This window comes from Calonectris borealis, unplaced genomic scaffold (genome assembly GCF_964195595.1).
Source record: "Calonectris borealis unplaced genomic scaffold, bCalBor7.hap1.2 HAP1_SCAFFOLD_77, whole genome shotgun sequence".
NCBI classification, from domain to species: domain Eukaryota; kingdom Metazoa; phylum Chordata; class Aves; order Procellariiformes; family Procellariidae; genus Calonectris; species Calonectris borealis.
Window position 1 is genome coordinate 66,199 of NW_027441478.1, and position 18,990 is coordinate 85,188.

The window sequence follows — 18,990 nt, forward strand, 5'->3', positions numbered from 1 at the left end:
CGGGCAGCCCCGCGCCCCAGGACTACAGCTCCCAGCATGCCCTGGTGCACACCCTCTCCCAGCATGCCACGGGGCGCCCCTTCCCGCTCTCTGGCCCTGCGGGGACACCGGCCCCAGCCCGGCCCCGCCCCCCCCGGCCCCATGGCCGCCTCCCCGGGGCTGCCCCGCCCCCGGTCCGGAGCCCCGGTGGAGCCGGGAGGAGGAGGGGAGAGGGGCAGAGCGGCGGGGGGGGGTGGGGCAGGGCGGTGGCGTGGCCGGAGAGGCACGGGAGACGGACAGAGGGACAGAGAGAGGCGACAGAGAAGGAGAGAAGAGCGATGGCCTCCAGGGTGGAGGCGTAGGAGGAGCAGAAAGGGCCGGGGCAGACAGGGAGGAATTTAGAAAAAATAGGGACAAGGAGCCAGACAGAGTGAGAAAGAGGAAGAAGAAAAGAGCAAAGGGCTACCGGGTGCAAAGGGAGCAGTTAAAAAATGGGGACCCAGAGCCTGACCGAGAGGGACAGAGAAAGACCAAAAATACCAGTTCTGGGCAATTGCTCCCATTTCCTGAGCACGGCCCAGGAACTGCATTAGCGGGAGCCTCAAAATACGTGCTGCCGGCAAAAGCCCTGCCTTGGGCCCAATCCTGCACCCTAATATTGGTGATGAACATCGCCTTGCAGGGGGGCCAGGGCCAGGGCAAAGAAAAACCCGTCGGGGGGGTGCGGGTGGAATCGCCCAGCTGTTTTCTTGTTTGTTGGTTGGTTTTGCTTTTTTAAAACAATACTATTTAAGCTCTTAATACGACCTGCAAGGCAACAGGAACGAGGCATACCAGACTGGGCACGTTTGAAGCCCGACCCCATTCAACAGCCGCACAAACCACCGCTCACTGCCGCGGCGCACACTCCACCGCCTGCCTGCAGGTACAGGCAGCCCCCCTGTTTCTGGAGCCGTCCCCAGGAGCGGCACCACCAGGCAGCTCAGAAAACGTGCTGCCAGCAAAAACTTGAGCACAGCTTAATTCTGGGCAATTTTTCCTCACTTTAGGCCTGCTGGTTAAAGACTCGTCCATCGAGAGATGGCTCAGGACCACGCCAGGGCCGGCGGCGCTGCTTTCTGGATCCCGTGGTGGCGATGGGCAGAGGGACAGGCGATCAGATCCTGGGGCCAGGTACGCGTGCGGGGTGTCGGGGTCACCCCCGCCTGGTTTTTCCCAGCGAAGCCCCAGCCAGTGCCAGCCCCGTGCTGCAGCCCCGGGGCTGAGGCTCAAGGATCCGGGCGTTTCTGCGGGTGCTGCACCCGGCCAGACCCCGCCGCCGGCTGCCAGCTGCCCTGGGCTTCCCCCCGTTGTCTTCAGCTCTGCTTTCTGCCAGCAGCTGGGGCACAGCAGAACGTCTTGCCTGCGCTCCACAGCCGTCCTGACCCACGTCTGCAGCTCGTACGTGGTGTCCACGTGATTTGGGGGTGGCAGGTCTCTGTTGTGGCACCCTGGGAACGGGGGCAAAGCAAACCCAATCCCTCCCTTCCAATCTTTGTCCCCAGGGTGACTGAGAAGATACCTACCGTGTGCCGGAGAGCATCCTGTGGGGAGGTGACAGCCGTTGGCAGAGCGGCGCCAAGACCCGCCTGACAGCAAAGGCGCCCGGTAGCCTCAGAGCAGCCCAGGTGAGCTGTTTCTCTTGGAGACCAGCAAAGCAGCCTTCCTCCGCCCCTGGTTTTGGTGAGATATGGAGCAGCACAAAGATGTTTCTCAGGCATCCAGGCCTGAGGAGGATTTCCCAGTGCCCCCGTGAGAGATCCTGCTCCTGGAAGCACCTCCCCATACAGCAAAGGCCGTATCCAGCCACCCGGCTCTGGGCGTAGCTGCCCCGAAGGGTGTCTCAGGGTGGACGGGGTCATCTGCCTGGTGGCTCTGACAGAGAAATGATGAGCTGAAGCCCCGTGGTCATTGCCGGCTGGTTCAAAGTCCCCGAGTGCCTCAGCCTTTCTCCCTGAGAGTGTTTAACCCAGGCACTTTTTCAGGGCATGACGGATGATGTGAAGGTGGATGCTGGTGATGTCCTGGTGGCTCTGTCCCACTTCAAAGTTGTGATGTCTGAGATCTGGGGCCACCTGAAGGCTCTGGCGGAGATCTCCAGGGAGTTTGTGTTCAATGTTTTGATACCTTAAGGCTACAATGTCCTAGGGTCATGGGGTGCTAGGGTTACAGGATGCTAGGGCTATGGGGTTCTAGGGTTATGCAGTGCCAGGGTAACAGTTTTCTAGGGTTATCATGTCCCCTGTCTGCACTTAGGGAGAGCTAGAGTTATTGGGTGCCAGGGTTATGGGGTTCTAGGCTTACAGTGTGCTAGGGTTATGGGGTGGTAGGGTAACAGGATGCCAGAGTGTGAGTGGGCTAGGGTTAAAGGGTGTTATTGTTATGGACAGTATCTGGGCTTTTTGGTCCTGGCTTCCCTGAGTTGTTTGGGGTTTTTATGCCTTCACGTGTGTTCTGGATGTTTTTTGGAGGTCCTATTTTAGCTTGTTTTCTTTTTAGGGTTCGGACTGGGGACTCTGGTTTGTGCATGATGTGTCTTCTAGTTGTTTTTTTGCTGTTCTGGTGACTTGTTTTGCATTTTCTGTCTTGTAACCATCATTTCTGGTCTAATATGGCTGTCCGGGTCGGCTGCTGTCGCTTCTGTTGCCGTCCAACTCATTTCCAATGGATGTTGGACTGTTTTAGGTAGGTGTGGATTATTTGCGGTCGATGGAGAACGACTGCCAGATGACTAACGGGCCCTGTCGGAAGGCTAAGCGTACTTCTCCGTTTGTGTAGACTTTCAAAGACACAGTCATTTCCCCTGCCTTGAGGAAGAGTCATGGGAAGACACCAACCGCACGGAAGGACAAGGGTTTTGCCTAGGGTACGTGGCTTTTTGGTTTCTGCTTTTGAGTAAGCAACCTGCAAAGAGGCTGCTGTCATTAAGTTTAGTGGCATTTTGTGAAGTCCTGAGTTGAGTATGGCGTGACTTGAAACATGGCTGAAAAAATGGTAGAGGTTTGTCTGCATGTTCTGGCTGCTTCGGGTTTGCATGTCTGCTCGTGGTGGTGAATTCATACTGTCCTTAGCTCCTACCTCAAGGCAGGACGTGTGCTTAGGGTGAGGTTGGTGCGAATCTGTATTTCAAATAGACTTCTTGATCATTTTGAATTTTGGGGGGCCAGCTTCTTCTCAGATCTGTTCAGTCATCCTTGGTTTTGCCTCTTCACGTAACTGGTGAAGAGCTCGTAGGAGGAGCAGGAGAAGGGTCAGCACTGCCGTTTCCATGTTGGTCGCTTGTGCTGCAGTTATCAGGGTTATCTTCCACCCGCAGTTTCTTTGCAGGAATCTCGTTAAGCCACTTGTCCATTTTGTGAGGGGTAGCGGACTTAATGGGAGACCTTTTGTTCCTCATTAGTGGCTCAGGGATTTACCTGTTGTTTTTTGTTTGTTTGTTTGCTTTTTATTTGCTGTGCTTAATTTAAAAAGCTTGTGGTAGCTCTTTGGATTTCTGTCTTTAAAGAAAGTCTCTAGGATTTCTACCCAGGAGTGAAGTGTCCAGAAAAGACTGTCCTTGTACGCTGCTGTCAGCCTTCAGTTTAGAGAAATGGCTGGTAGTGGTGAATGTTTAACGGTAATGTAACTCAAATGCATCTTGAATATTCAAGCTTTGCCTTTGTTCCTGATATGCCTGGGGGACGATTCTCAGCAGGTCATAAACAGTGTGTTCTGCTGTGTTTTAGCCGTTCAAAATAGTGTATCACCAGAAGTGTCTTCCTTAGGCCTACACAGAGCAAGAACCTCCAGTAGCAAGGGCATGCTGACCCTTGGGCAGCTTCAAAGCGACAGGTAAATATAAACAGGTTAACAAACTAGACCTGTGGTAGCAGTGCGTGCATCCAAGTCCACCTGACTCTCCACACTTTCTCAGCACGTCACAGCTTTTCGTGGGTGAGGGTGGATGGAGTCCCTATAAGCAGGTGTTGTAACTGGCCAGGCAGTTGACCTAAAGAAATGAAAAATTACCTTTGAAGGGAATGGCGTGCCTTTAGATGTAGGGCTGTATTGCCTTTTCCTTCCTTGGTCTGAGCACAGTGTGCTGAGAGGTGTTTCCCTCTGGGGGAGGGAAACTCATCCAACAGCCATCATCAGCCTCAGGGCTTGTGGTCCTTGATGGAGGCCTAAGTGCTTGGGACAGTTTGACCTGTGTTTCTCATTCTGCTCCCAGGTTTTTCCTTTAATGGTTGCTCTCTAGTTTATTTGTCTTTATAGTGTTTTGTAAATATTCTCTCTTCTCCATAGCTCTGAGCACTGAACTACGTGTTCCTTTTTCTGAAAACCCATAAATAGCTTTGGAGTTTACCTTGGGAGCAGAGAAAATGGGGACTCCTTAGAGTTGAGAAGAGAATCTAATATGAGAAACGCTTCAGTGATACACATCTTCTGAGGTTGAAAGTACCTCAGATTTAACTTTTTGGTTGTTTTTGCATTCTTTAGCAATATCTACTTAAAAGTCTACTTCAGCAAAAGAAGAAGAAATGACTTCGCTTTCTGTGTCTGACTAAAAGAACTAACCTGAACATAGAGAAAACTGATGTGAAGAGCCATTTTTGGGGGTTATTGGGTACCACATCTGACTTGTCGAGCTTTCCCTGTGCGTGGGGTGGTGGTTTGTACACGGCATTGCCCAATTTTCTTTCTGAACTGAACAAGTTACTCTTTCACAGCTTTTTTTAGTAGTCTTTCACTTGACGTGCAACTTCTTGCTCTTCACGTGTCAGCTAACGGCTTCCAAAAAGACAGGAGGTGACTCGGCAAGAAGGTGGGACGTTCCTGCGTTCGTTTCTGGCATCTGATGCTCGGTCCACCTCCTGTCAGTTGCCAGATGCAAGGCAAAGGGCTTCTCCTCATTAGAAATTACTTGTCTGATTTCAGAAATGGTCTACGTACACTTGAAAATGAAACTTTTCCTAATCTCTTTGTGCACTAGTAGAGAAGCAGTGGGGATTTTTCAGGGCTGTGCCTGTGGAAGAACCTTTAGGAAATCCTATCCCTTGGCTCTCAGATGGGGAATGAAGAGTTTGAGAAAGTCATGGGTGTTTCTGGTGTTCCCCAAAGCAGTGGGTTCAGCTGCTGCAGAACCTGGACATTCCTCTGAGTACGAACAGAGGAGGGGATAAAGGGTCTTCAGAGGCTGTTTCTTCCCAGGGGCTTTGTGAGCAGAAAACTCGCCCTGAAACTTCTCCTCCTGAAAGGTTTGCTATGCTCTGTACCGGCTGCTCCATTTTGGATCGTTCTTACAAAAACAAATGGGGTTTTTGTTGCTCCTATGTGTTTTTTCCCCTCTCTGCGATGTGAAATGCCTCTGTTTTGGAGAAAACAATCAGGTCCCTCTGGATGGCATCCCTTCCCTCGAGCGTATCGACTGCACCACTCAGCTTGGTGTCACCTGCAACCTTGCTGAGAGTGCACTCGACTCCCACTATCCATGCCATCGATATTAAACCGTATCGGTCCCAGTATGGACGCTTGAGGGACACTGCTCCTTGCTGGTTTCACGTTGGGCATTGGGCCACTGACTGTTGCTCTTTGGTTAACGCTTTCCCTTCCGCATGAGGAGCTGGGGAGGCTGTTGGGGGCGGGACGGAACACGGGGAGCCCCCGCATTCCCTCCTGGGAGACCCCCAGACAGAAGGCCAGAGCCGGCAACCCCAGAGAGTCCTTAGCAGCCAACAGACAGAACGGACCATGGCGCTGCCAGCCCTGCGGCTCTCACTGTGCAGCCCCCAGGCCCCCCTAGGCGCCCCAGGTGCTTCAGCCTTTTGTCCGTCCCAAAACCTTCTACCCCCAAGGTAGGGACCGACCCTGACCCCTGCAGCCCAGGGACGCTCTTGGGGGAAGGAGCGGAGGTGAGCACTGACCATTACTCCTGTGTCTCTCTCTGGCTCAGCCAACCTGTGCCGCTGCCTGGGCAGGAGCAGCCCTTCCCGGCAGCCTGGGCACCCGCGGCGCGGATGGCACCCCAGGCACCCCCAGCAGTTATGGCATCCCCAGCAGATATGGCCATGTCTCCCATTTCACCTGCTATAAGCGAGTCTCCTCCCTGATCTGCAACCCTGTCCCACTGACACAGCAGCTCAGCCCACGGGGAGTGCCCCGGCCACAAGCTCCCCACGTGCCAGGCACAGAGCTGGGGGACGTCGATGATCGGGGCTGGCTCGGCGGGTGCCCCTGGAGGGTTACCCCGGCCCGGCACAGCTCCCCCTCAGCCATGCAGGTCTGCAGATGGCTCCATGCAGCTGCTTCTTTGACCCCCGAGTCTTCCACATCCAGTGGACGAGCACCAACCCGCCTCCACCAGCCATTGCCACACCCGGCCACGGCGCTGCTCCTCTGCCAGGTGCTGCCCTGTGGGGCCACAGGGGCTGCGGGACACCCCTGGCCTGGGCAGCCCCCGGGACCCCTCAGGGCCAACGGCAACACCTTGCACCCCACACCCGTCAGGGGAGAGCGGTGGCCCCAGCCCCCCTGGTGCTGCCGCTGTGCTTCCCCAGCTACCAGCACGTGGGGAGGCAGTTTGCACAGCTCAGACTCTCGGACGCGGCCATCCCCGCAGCAACATCCCCCTGGGCAGCGATGTCCTCCTCAGCCCCTGTGCTGCCCCCCACATCCAAGCCGCTGGGGACCCGGCAGGTGACATTGCACTGCCCAAGGAGATGCTTCTGGGTTGCTTCCTGGTCAGCCAGGATGGTCCCAGCAGCCTCTCCATGTCTGGGGACCCTGGTGGCTCCAGCAGAGCCATCCCCCACTGCAACATCAGCTCGCTTTCGCCGCCCGCGGAGCTGCTCGCCCCCGACTACGGCATCCCCGAGGCCACCATCGCAGTCCTGAGCCTCGAGCAACGCACCACCGTCAGGATGGAGCCCCAGGAGCTGTGGTGGGATGCGGGGACGGAGCTGCCACCACGCCAGCCTGGCATGTCCCAGCCTGGCATGTCAGAAGAACGGGAAAAAGCAGAAGAGCAGCTGGGCAAACCCACCCAGCAAGCCCAGGGCTCTCGCAGCCAGCACTGGGGTGGGAGCGTGGGATTAGACCCACAGCAGGCATGAGATGAGATTGGGGGGTGGTGAGGGGGGTAGTGGTGTAGTTGCAGGGGGGTGGGGGGGTGGTCTTACATGAGAAGAGATTTGATGACACATTTGCTCTTGGTTTTTTTGCATTAAAAGCAGCCACTGCTCTGTGCTTGTGTGGGAGGGGGAGGGAGCGCAGGGGGCACCGAGAAACAGAACCCGAGAAGTGCAAATGCCCCACTGAGCCCCAAATCAGAGCCGGCGAGCCCCGAAGGGCACCGAGCCACCCCCAGGGCTGAGTCACTTCCAGCAGGGGAGACAATGGGGAGGGCTGACTCCCCTGTCCCCTTGCCCAGGGGAAGGAGCCTTTTGGCAGGGGAGCCAGGACAGACGGGTCCCTGCAGGACTCACGGGCACGGCCCCACGCAGAAAGCAGCACTGAGCCCCTGGGACAAAGACAGACCTGGGGGGCTGGGGCCGGGGCCGGGACAGACACACAGGACAACAAGGGCTGCAACGCCTTTGTCTTGAACACAACCAGCGTCCCCTCCCGCGGGGACAGGGCTCAGTGCAAAGCCCTTAAAAGCCCCAAGACAATCACGCCCTTCCTCGGGTCCCACCATGCTCAGCTCCAGAGCCCAGCTTTGCCTCACTGCCACAGCGAAATAGCCCCAAATCACCCCAATAATGCTGAGGGAGGGAGGCCAGGCAGGGACCCTCCTTCCCCTGTCTGGCTGCACCTTGGGCAGCCGCAAGACCAGGAAGGGGGGAAAAATGGAAAGGGGGAAAAAAACCCGTATCTTTCCTTCAGGAAGCAGCATCGCTGTCCCGCTGTGCTGGCGAGAGCTTCCCGGGTCTGGCTTGCAGAAGGTGCAGGGTGAGGTCTCCATCGGGGCGGCCCCCCGGTGCCAGAAGTCGGGGGTCTGAGCCCCTTCCTTAGGGCAGTCCCAGCGATGCCGCTGGGGTGGTGGGTGCCGGTCTGGATGGTCCTCGCCCTGTGGGCGCTCTCCAGGGTCTCAGTGCTCCACCAGTGAGCAGCACTTGCTCAGCAGCTCAGGGAAGCACAGCGTGGACTTGCGCACGCCCAAGGGCAGCAGGATGCAGACAGAGGCGATGGCGCCGAAGGGGCTGAAGATCCCCGTGATGGTCTGCAGGAAGGTCTTGTGGAGCGGCGGCAGCACGTCCTGCTGCTGGGGCAGCAGCTCCTTGTCCTGGCTCTGCCTCACCCCAACCAATGCAGCGCGCGGGAGCTGCCAAGCACACGCAATGGTCACAAGTGCATCGGCCATGGGGCACAAGGAGGCTGACAAGCGGATGCTGCTCGTCAGTGACTGGCAGCCACAAACCAGGCAGCTCATGGTCCTGACCCAGCTCGGCTGAATCAGCCTGTTCTTTTTCCCATCAAATATTCTCCCCAAATCCCCTAAATTCACCCAAAAAAACTCCCCCCACGAGACCCGCGATCTCCTGCAGAGATGGGGGCATCTTCCTGCAGGCACGAACCTCGGGGCACCCTGCCCGCCCCGTGCTCATCCCCCTGCGGCTGCCCATCAAGGTGAGGGGGGGTGTTCCTAGGGGGGTCCCCGCCGCCCTGGGGGAGGGGTCCCCAGCGATGTCACCTCGCTGTCACCCTGTCCCCAGGGCCGTGGCCTGCTCCGTGGGGTACAACCACTGGGGCTGATGGACGACCAGGGGTGAGTCTACATGCAAGGGAGGAATTGCTACGGGCAGCTGGGGACCAGGGACTGGTTGGACCACATGGAGATCACACAGGTGACTGCCACTGTCCCCACAGGTGTCCTGTCCCCATCTCTGACCCTATCCCTCACCCCAGTGTCATCCCTGTAGGTGCCATGTCCCCATCGCTGTCCCCACAGGAGTTCTGTCCCCGTCACTGTCCCCACCCCAATCTCTGTCCTTGCAGGTGCCTTGTCGCCATCCCTGTGCCTGTGACTGTCCCCACGGGTGCCCTGCCCCTGTCCCAGATTGGCCCAGTTGCCCTCTCTTGCCGCAGAAAGCAAATTCCTTTCCATAGTGGCCATGCAAAAGGTCCCTCGGATGGAAAAGGTCCTGAAAGAAGGCCCTGCAGATGGCCCTGCTTCCAGCACCACATTGGGCTGAGCTCAGAGCCATGGCCGTCTGTAAAAGCCTTCTTCCCTGTTGGGGTGAAGGACTGTTGCGAACAATTAAAGAAGTCGACACTGTTTTGCAACTTCTCCGTTGTGTTTTTATTCATCTCTTTCTCGAGCTCCTTGTGTCCCGAGGACCGATGGACTCCTCTGCCTGGGCTGGGTCACGAACCTCCCGCCCCAGGGCACGAGCATCGCACCACAGCCGAGAGGCCGCTCTCCCGCAGGGGAGGCAGAAAGGGTCACTGGTGCTTGGTGTCACAGGGAGCTGTCATGAGTGTTCCTCCAGGGTGACACAGTTGCAGGTCGCTGGGAGGTTTGGGCCATTCAGGCTGGTGGCTGCCCCTCTGGGGGGGGTGGGGGGTGTGTGTGTACCTGAGTCACGTGATCCCCAGCATGCCCTGGCTGCACCAGTGACAGAAACACCGGGCAGAGCCCGCACCCATGCATCACAGCCCTCTTCCAACAGCCACTGAACAAGGGAGGAAGATGATCAAAGAGCTGCATGGGAGGAGTCCCGGGGAGCTAGCGGCTATGGACCTGCCTCCTACATCGACAAAATTCCTCAGGGAGCTACTTTGGAGGAGTCTGGGGCTGACAGTCAGGACTTCAGTTGTCTCCAGAGACGGCCAAAAGTCTCTGGGAGCTGCTTGGGAGCAGTCACGGGGAGGTAGAATACATGGACCTACCTTGAACATGTACAAAACTCCTTAGCTAGCTACCTTGGAAGAGTCTGGGGCTGCTACCTGGGACTTCAGGTTGCATGATGTGTAGAGGGGACCCTCCCTTTGAACATCCAGCCCAGCACCGGCAGTCGGGGTGCCAGGAGGAGCTGTGCTTCGGTACCAACCACTTCCGAAGCAGCTCGAACCCCTTCATATGCTGCCAATATCTCCTTCCCAGTTGGAGTATAGCGGGCCTCGGATCCTCTGTATCCCCGACTCCAAAACCCTAAGGGTCGACCTCAAGTGTCCCCTGGTGCTTTCTGCCAGAGGCTCCAGGTAGGGCCATTCTCCCCGGCTGCGGTGTAGAGCACATTCTTTACATCTTGTCCTGCCCGGACTGGCCCAAGGGCTACTGCACGGACTATCTCCCGTTTAACTTGTTCAAAGGCTTGTCGTTGCTCAGGGCCCCATTTGAAATCGTTCGTCTTCCGGGTCACTTGATAGAGAGGGCTTACGATCTGACTGTAATGTGGAATATGCAGTGTCCAAAAGCCCACAACGCCTAAGAAGGCTTGTGTTTCCTTTCTGCTAGTTGGTGGGGACATGGCTGTTGTTTTGTTGATCACATCCATTGGGATCTGACGACGTCCATCTTGCCATTTTATTCCTAAGAACTGGATCTCCTGTGCAGGTGCCTTGACCTTACTTTGGTTCATGGCAAAGCCGGCCTTCAGAAGGATTTGGACTATTCTCTCCCCTTTCTCAAAAACTTCTTCTGCTGTGCTGCCCCACACAATGATGTCATCAATGTATTGCAGGTGTTCCGGAGCCTCACCCTGTTCCAGTGCGGTGTGGATCAGTCCATGGCAAATGGTAGGGCTGTGTTTCCACCCCTGGGGCAGTCGGTTCCAGGTGTACTGGATGCCCCTCCAAGTGAAAGCAAAGTGTGGCCTGCACTCTGCTGCCCTAGGGATTGAGAGGAATGCATTAGCGATATCAATTGTGGCGTACCACTTGGCTGCCTTTGACTGCATTCGTATTGGAGTTCTAGCATGTCCGGCATGGCCGCACTCGATGGCGGTGTGACTTTGTACAGGCCACGGTAGTCTACTGTTAGTCTCCGCTCTCCATTAGACTTTCGCACCGGCCATATGGGACTGTTAAAGGGTGAGCGAGTCTTGCTGATCATTTCTTGCCTCTGCAGTGGACGAACCAGCTTATGGATGGGAAGCAGGGAGTCTCGGTTGATGCGATGTTGCCACTTGTGCACTGTTGTGGTAGCGATTGGTACCTGCTGTTCTTCAACCTTCAGCAACCCCACAACAGAAGGGTCCTCTGAGAGACCGGGTAAGGTGGACAGCTGTTTGATTTCCTCCGTCTCCAGGGCAGCTCTACCAAAAGCCCACCGGTACCCTTTTGGGTCCTTGAAATACCCTCTCCTGAGGTAGTCTATGTCAAGGATGCACGGAGCCACCAGCTCGTTTACGGGTTCTGCCTCTTCCTCCTCCTGTTCTCGTGATGGCCCTGGTTCATCTTCATCCCTTACTAAACGAGCTGATTTTCTTGTGCATTTCTTCTTCTGTATAGAGGCGTCTGATACCGGCACAGGTTGGTTCTCTGGTTCAGCCGCAGTGACTGTCGAGGGGGTTGGAGTAACTGCAGGGCCGGTTGCATCACTGTGTTATCAACACAGTTCTCGTACTAAATCCCAAACACAGCACTATAACAGATACTAGGAAGAAAATTAACTCGCTCCCAGCTGAAACGAGGACACATCACCGGTGCCCAGCACCTGGACGTGCCCAGCACCCCCAACATGCAGCACCGTGAGTGTCCAACACCAGCCATGCCCAGCACCGGGTCATACCCAGCACCCAGCACCCGGGCACTCCCGGCACCTGGGCACCTGCAGCATCCCACTCCCAGCCACCTCCAGCACCCAGCACCCTGAACCCCACACCCAGTCATGCCCAGAACCCAGTACCTGGACGTCCCCAGCACCCCACAGCCAGCCACCTCCAGCAACCCCAGGAACCAGCAACCCTAGTGCTCAGGACCCAGCACCCCGAGCGCCCAGCACGCACCATCCCCAGTACCCAACAGTAAGCACCTGCACATGCCCAGCACGTGGACATGCCCAGCACCCAGACAAGTCCAGCACCCACTGTACCCAGGGACCAGGACGCGCAGAGCCCAGCTCCCCGCACCCGGACATGCCCACCACCCAGTACCCCCAGTCCCCAGCACTCCCAGCATCCAGCACCTGGCTACGTGCAGCATCCCAAACCCAGCCACCTCCAGCACCTCGCACACAGCCATCCCCAGCACCCAGAAACTGGGCACCCACACCCAGCCACCTCCAGCAGCCCCAGGACCCAGCACCCTGAGCGCCCAGCACGCACCATCCCCAGTGCCCAACAGCAAGCACCGGCACATGCCCAGCACTCAGCAAACCCAGCACGCTAGTGGCCAGCACCCGGACATGACCAGCATCCCCAGTGTCCAGCACCAGTACCCGGATATGCCAGCACCCAGACATGCACAGCACCCTCACATGCCCAGCATCCAGCACCTCCAGTGCCCAGCAGCCAGACATCCCAGCACCTGCACATAGCCAGCAGTCCCAGCGCACAGCAACCAGCACCCCATGCCAAGCACCCATCACATGGACATGCCCAGCACCCAGCACCCCCAGAGCCCGGCAAACCAGTGCTCAGCACCTCAACACGCTCAGCACTCGGACATGTCCAGCACTCGGACGTGCCAAGCACCCAGCACTCCCTGTGCCCCACAGCCAGCAACCCCAGCACAAGACACACACCATCTGGACGTACAGAACACCTAGCACCCAGAGAAGCCTAGAAGCCGGACATATGCCCAGCTCCCAGCAGGCACAGTGCCCAGCACCCATCACACAGCAGCCGGACATGCCCAGCAGCTGGACATGCCCAGCACCCAGACATTCCCATCACCCAGGCATGCCAGGCAACCTGGACCCGCAGCATCACACACCCATCACCAGGAAATGCCCAGCCCACAGCACCCCCATTGTACAGCAACCCCCAGCACCCCCAGAGCCCAGTACCCTGGACCTCAACATGCCCAGCACAGGTACATGGCCAGCACCAAGCAGCCCCAGTGCTCAGAACCCAGCATCCAGCACCTATACATGACCAGAACCCCCGAGCCCAGCATCCATTCTCTCTGCATGCCAGACGGATACCTCACCTCAGGAGAACAACGTCATCGAACTCATGCAACAGGGTTCTCTGTGGAACTGAAGAACCCCAAGAGGTTCCCTACAAGGGCATGGATGCATCTCACAATCATGGGGCTTGCCAAACCCAGGGTAGTGGCCACGATCACGAGCAAGCGCATAAGCCCAGTGCTGTTGAGCCTGTGAACTGACTGCCAAAGGACGGTGAGGGCCACCAACATCCTTCAGTCCTGGCTAATTCCGTGTGGAAGCTGGATGGGGTGCTTGTCTGTTTTGGAGTTGGGCTCCGGCAGGGTGGATGGTTGTGCGGCAGAGCAAGCGCCGCGCCCCGGTGTCGGGGGGGCTGTGAAGGGGCTGCCCAGGGAAGGGGAGTGCCCCCAACAGCTCCCAGTCCTGTTTTGTCCTGTGTTGGAGCGCCATCTGCTGGGTGTCCGCTTCGGAGCTGGGCTCTGCTGACTCTGAGGGAGAGGGTGACGTTAGGTGGGAGAAGAAATGCAGAGGTCCGGTGTTGATGGGGCTCAGAAGGGGCCGCCAAGGGACAGGGAGTGCCACCAACATCTTTCCCTCCAGGCTAATTGTGTGTTGGAGCCGGATGGGTGCTTATCTGCTTTGGAATTGGGCTCCGGCAAGGTTGTTTGTAGTGCGGTAGATCAAGCGCAGAGCTCCGGTGTTGGTGGGGCTGTGAAAGGGCATGTGAGGTGCTGGGCACTGGGGCTGCTGGATGCTGGTCATGGCTGGATGCTGGGCACGGCTGGGTGAGGGCACTTGGGTTGCTGCATGTTGGGTGGCGAGCATGTCCGGATGCTGGGCGATTGGGGAGCCCTCTGCGGAGCGCTGGGTATGCTGCTTTTTGGCACGTACCGGTACCAACCACGCAGCCCGCAGCACCTGGACATGCCCAGCATCCAGGAAACCAGCTCACACCCAGCCACCTCCAGCATTCAGCACTCAACCCCTGAGCACCAGCACCCGAATGTCCAGCACCTGGCCGTCGCGAGCACTGCCAGCTCCTGAGCAAGCCCAGCAACACACATCCAGTACACCGTACCTGGACGTGCCCAGCACCCCCAGCTCCCAGTCCTTGGACATGCCCAGCACCGGGACATGCACGGCACACAGCATGCCAGTGCCCAGCATGCATCCCCTCTCCATGCTATAGGGACAACCCAGCTCACCTAACTGAACGTCCCCATCCATCCTGTCCCCATGCCAGAGGGATGTCCCCGCTTCAGGAGAATGGCCCCATCCAATTCCCCTGGGCTCCAGCGAGTGTCAGAGGTACGGGGTAGAGGAAGCCCAGAGCCCCTTGCCTTGTGCGGCTGTGAAGGGCTTGCGAAGGGAAGGTGCGAGCCGCCAACACCTTTCGGTCTCGGCTGATTGTGAGTTGGAGCCCGACGGGGTGCTTCTCCGTTTTGGAGTTCGGCTCCGGCACGCTGAACGGTTGTACGGCAGAGCAAGCGCGGAGCCCCGGTGCTAGTGGGGCTGTGAAAGGGCATGTGTGGTGCTGGGCACTGGGGCTGCTGGATGCTGGGCACGGCTGGGTGAGGGCACTTGGATTGCGGCGTGTTGGGCACGGGGGGTGCTCAGTGCTGAGCATTTCCGTGTGCTGAGCATGTGCGTGTGCTGGATGCTGGGCGCTTGGGGTGCCCTCTGCGAGGCGCTGAGAGTGCTGGCTGCTGAGCAGTTCGGGGAGATGGGTGCTGGTGGCTTGGCATGTACCGGCGTCGAGCAAGCAGCCCGCAGCACCTGGACATGCCCAGCACGCAGGAACGCAGTGCCCCGCACACCCAGCCACCTCCAGCACTCAACCCCTGAGCACCAGCATCCGAATATCGAGCACCTGGCCGTCGCGAGCACTGCCAGCTCCTGAGCAAGCCCAGCAACACACATCCAGTACACCGTACCTGGACGTGCCCAGCACCCCCAGCTCCCAGTCCTTGGACACGCCCAGCACCGGGACATGCACGGCACACAGCATGCCAGTGCCCAGCATGCATCCCCGCTCCATGCCAGAGGGACATCGCACCCCACCTCAGGAGAACGTCCCCATGCTAGAGGGATGTCCCCACTCCACTTCAGGAGAATGGCCCCATCCAACCCCACGGGGCTCCAGTGAACGTCGGAGGTACGGGGTAGAGGAAGCCCAGAGCCCCTCGCTTTTCCGGCTGCGAAGGGCTTGCGAAGGGAAGGTGCGAGCCGCCAACACCTTTCGGTCTCGGCTGATTGTGAGTTGGAGCCCGACGGGGTGCTTCTCCGTTTTGGAGTTCGGCTCCGGCACGCTGAACGGTTGTACGGCAGAGCAAGCGCGGAGCCCCGGTGCTAGTGGGGCTGTGAAAGGGCATGTGTGGTGCTGGGCACTGGGGCTGCTGGATGCTGGGCACGGCTGGGTGAGGGCACTTGGGTTGCGGCGTGTTGGGCACGGGGGGTGCTCAGTGCTGAGCATGTCCGTGTGCTGAGCATGTGCGTGTGCTGGATGCTGGGCGCTTGGGGTGCCCTCTGCGAGGCGCTGAGAGTGCTGGCTGCTGAGCAGTTCGGGGAGATGGGTGCTGGTGGCTTGGCATGTACCGGCGTCGAGCAAGCAGCCCGCAGCACCTGGACATGCCCAGCACGCAGGAACCCAGTGCCCCGCACACCCAGCCACCTCCAGCACTCAACCCCTGAGCACCAGCATCCGAATATCGAGCACCTGGCCGTCGCGAGCACTGCCAGCTCCTGAGCAAGCCCAGCAACACACATCCAGTACACCGTACCTGGCCGTGCGCAGTACCCAGCACCCCCAGCTCCCAGTCCTTGGACATGCCCAGCACCGGGACATGCACGGCACACAGCATGCCAGTGCCCAGCATGCATCCCCGCTCCATGCCAGAGGGACATCGCACCCCACCTCAGGAGAACGTCCCCATGCTAGAGGGATGTCCCCACTCCACTTCAGGAGAATGGCCCCATCCAACCCCACGGGGCTCCAGTGAACGTCCGAGGTACGGGGTAGAGGAAGCCCAGAGCCCCTCGCTTTTCCGGCTGCGAAGGGCTTGCGAAGGGAAGGTGCGAGCCGCCAACACCTTTCGGTCTCGGCTGATTGTGAGTTGGAGCCCGACGGGGTGCTTCTCCGTTTTGGAGTTCGGCTCCGGCACGCTGAACGGTTGTACGGCAGAGCAAGCGCGGAGCCCCGGTGCTAGTGGGGCTGTGAAAGGGCATGTGTGGTGCTGGGCACTGGGGCTGCTGGATGCTGGGCACGGCTGGGTGAGGGCACTTGGGTTGCGGCGTGTTGGGCACGGGGGGTGCTCAGTGCTGAGCATGTCCGTGTGCTGAGCATGTGCGTGTGCTGGATGCTGGGCGCTTGGGGTGCCCTCTGCGAGGCGCTGAGAGTGCTGGCTGCTGAGCAGTTCGGGGAGATGGGTGCTGGTGGCTTGGCATGTACCGGCGTCGAGCAAGCAGCCCGCAGCACCTGGACATGCCCAGCACGCAGGAACGCAGTGCCCCGCACACCCAGCCACCTCCAGCACTCAACCCCTGAGCACCAGCATCCGAATATCGAGCACCTGGCCGTCGCGAGCACTGCCAGCTCCTGAGCAAGCCCAGCAACACACATCCAGTACACCGTACCTGGACGTGCCCAGCACCCCCAGCTCCCAGTCCTTGGACACGCCCAGCACCGGGACATGCACGGCACACAGCATGCCAGTGCCCAGCATGCATCCCCTCTCCATGCTATGGGGACAACCCAGCTCACCTAACTGAACGTCCCCATCCATCCTGTCCCCATGCCAGAAGGATGTCCCCGCTTCAGGAGAATGGCCCCATCCAACCCCACGGGGCTCCAGTGAACGTCCGAGGTACGGGGTAGAGGAAGCCCAGAGCCCCTCGCTTTTCCGGCTGCGAAGGGCTTGCGAAGGGAAGGTGCGAGCCGCCAACACCTTTCGGTCTCGGCTGATTGTGAGTTGGAGCCCGACGGGGTGCTTCTCCGTTTTGGAGTTCGGCTCCGGCACGCTGAACGGTTGTACGGCAGAGCAAGCGCGGAGCCCCGGTGCTAGTGGGGCTGTGAAAGGGCATGTGTGGTGCTGGGCACTGGGGCTGCTGGATGCTGGGCACGGCTGGGTGAGGGCACTTGGGTTGCGGCGTGTTGGGCACGGGGGGTGCTCAGTGCTGAGCATGTCCGTGTGCTGAGCATGTGCGTGTGCTGGATGCTGGGCGCTTGGGGTGCCCTCTGCGAGGCGCTGAGAGTGCTGGCTGCTGAGCAGTTCGGGGAGATGGGTGCTGGTGGCTTGGCATGTACCGGCGTCGAGCAAGCAGCCCGCAGCACCTGGACATGCCCAGCACGCAGGAACCCAGTGCCCCGCACACCCAGCCACCTCCAGCATTCAGCCCCTGGGCACCCGAGCACCAGCATCCGAATATCGAGCACCTGGCCGTCGCGAGCACTGCCAGCTCCTGAGCAAGCCCAGCAACACACATCCAGTACACCGTACCTGGCCGTGCGCAGTACCCAGCACCCCCAGCTCCCAGTCCTTGGACATGCCCAGCACCGGGACATGCACGGCACACAGCATGCCAGTGCCCAGCATGCATCCCCTCTCCATGCCAGAGGGACATCGCACCCCACCTCAGGAGAACGTCCCCATGCTAGAGGGATGTCCCCACTCCACTTCAGGAGAATGGCCCCATCCAACCCCACGGGGCTCCAGTGAACGTCGGAGGTACGGGGTAGAGGAAGCCCAGAGCCCCTCGCTTTTCCGGCTGCGAAGGGCTTGCGAAGGGAAGGTGCGAGCCGCCAACACCTTTCGGTCTCGGCTGATTGTGAGTTGGAGCCCGACGGGGTGCTTCTCCGTTTTGGAGTTCGGCTCCGGCACGCTGAACGGTTGTACGGCAGAGCAAGCGCGGAGCCCCGGTGCTAGTGGGGCTGTGAAAGGGCATGTGTGGTGCTGGGCACTGGGGCTGCTGGATGCTGGGCACGGCTGGGTGAGGGCACTTGGGTTGCGGCGTGTTGGGCACGGGGGGTGCTCAGTGCTGAGCATGTCCGTGTGCTGAGCATGTGCGTGTGCTGGATGCTGGGCGCTTGGGGTGCCCTCTGCGAGGCGCTGAGAGTGCTGGCTGCTGAGCAGTTCGGGGAGATGGGTGCTGGTGGCTTGGCATGTACCGGCGTCGAGCAAGCAGCCCGCAGCACCTGGACATGCCCAGCACGCAGGAACCCAGTGCCCCGCACACCCAGCCACCTCCAGCACTCAACCCCTGAGCACCAGCATCCGAATATCGAGCACCTGGCCGTCGCGAGCACTGCCAGCTCCTGAGCAAGCCCAGCAACACACATCCAGTACACCGTACCTGGACGTGCCCAGCACCCCCAGCTCCCAGTCCTTGGACACGCCCAGCACCGGGACATGCACGGCACATAGCATGCCAGTGCCCAGCATGCATCCCCTCTCCATGCTATAGGGACAACCCAGCTCACCTAACTGAACGTCCCCATCCATCCTGTCCCCATGCCAGAGGGATGTCCCCGCTTCAGGAGAATGGTCCCATCCAATTCCCCTGGGCTCCAGCGAGTGTCAGAGGTACGGGGTAAAGGAAGCCCAGAGCCCCTTGCCTTGTGCGGCTGTGAAGGGCTTGCGAAGGGAAGGTGCGAGCCGCCAACACCTTTCGGTCTCGGCTGATTGTGAGTTGGAGCCCGACGGGGTGCTTCTCCGTTTTGGAGTTCGGCTCCGGCACGCTGGACGGTTGTACGGCAGAGCAAGCGCGGAGCCCCGGTGCTAGTGGGGCTGTGAAAGGGCATGTGTGGTGCTGGGCACTGGGGCTGCTGGATGCTGGGCACGGCTGGGTGAGGGCACTTGAGTTGCGGCGTGTTGGGCACGGGGGGTGCTCAGTGCTGAGCATGTCCGTGTGCTGAGCATGTGCGTGTGCTGGATGCTGGGCGC

The 18,990-nt window shown here is 59.2% G+C and overlaps 1 long non-coding RNA gene across 1 annotated transcript; it reads left to right on the forward strand.

Moving 5' to 3' along the window:
• The first annotated feature begins 78 nt into the window (after positions 1–78).
• On the forward strand, positions 79–5,522 carry LOC142076659 (uncharacterized). The gene is made up of 5 exons (XR_012671250.1): positions 79–904; positions 1,029–1,152; positions 1,524–1,646; positions 2,004–2,884; positions 3,783–5,522. It is a non-coding gene; the product is annotated as an uncharacterized LOC142076659 (long non-coding RNA).
• The last annotated feature ends 13,468 nt before the right edge of the window (positions 5,523–18,990 follow it).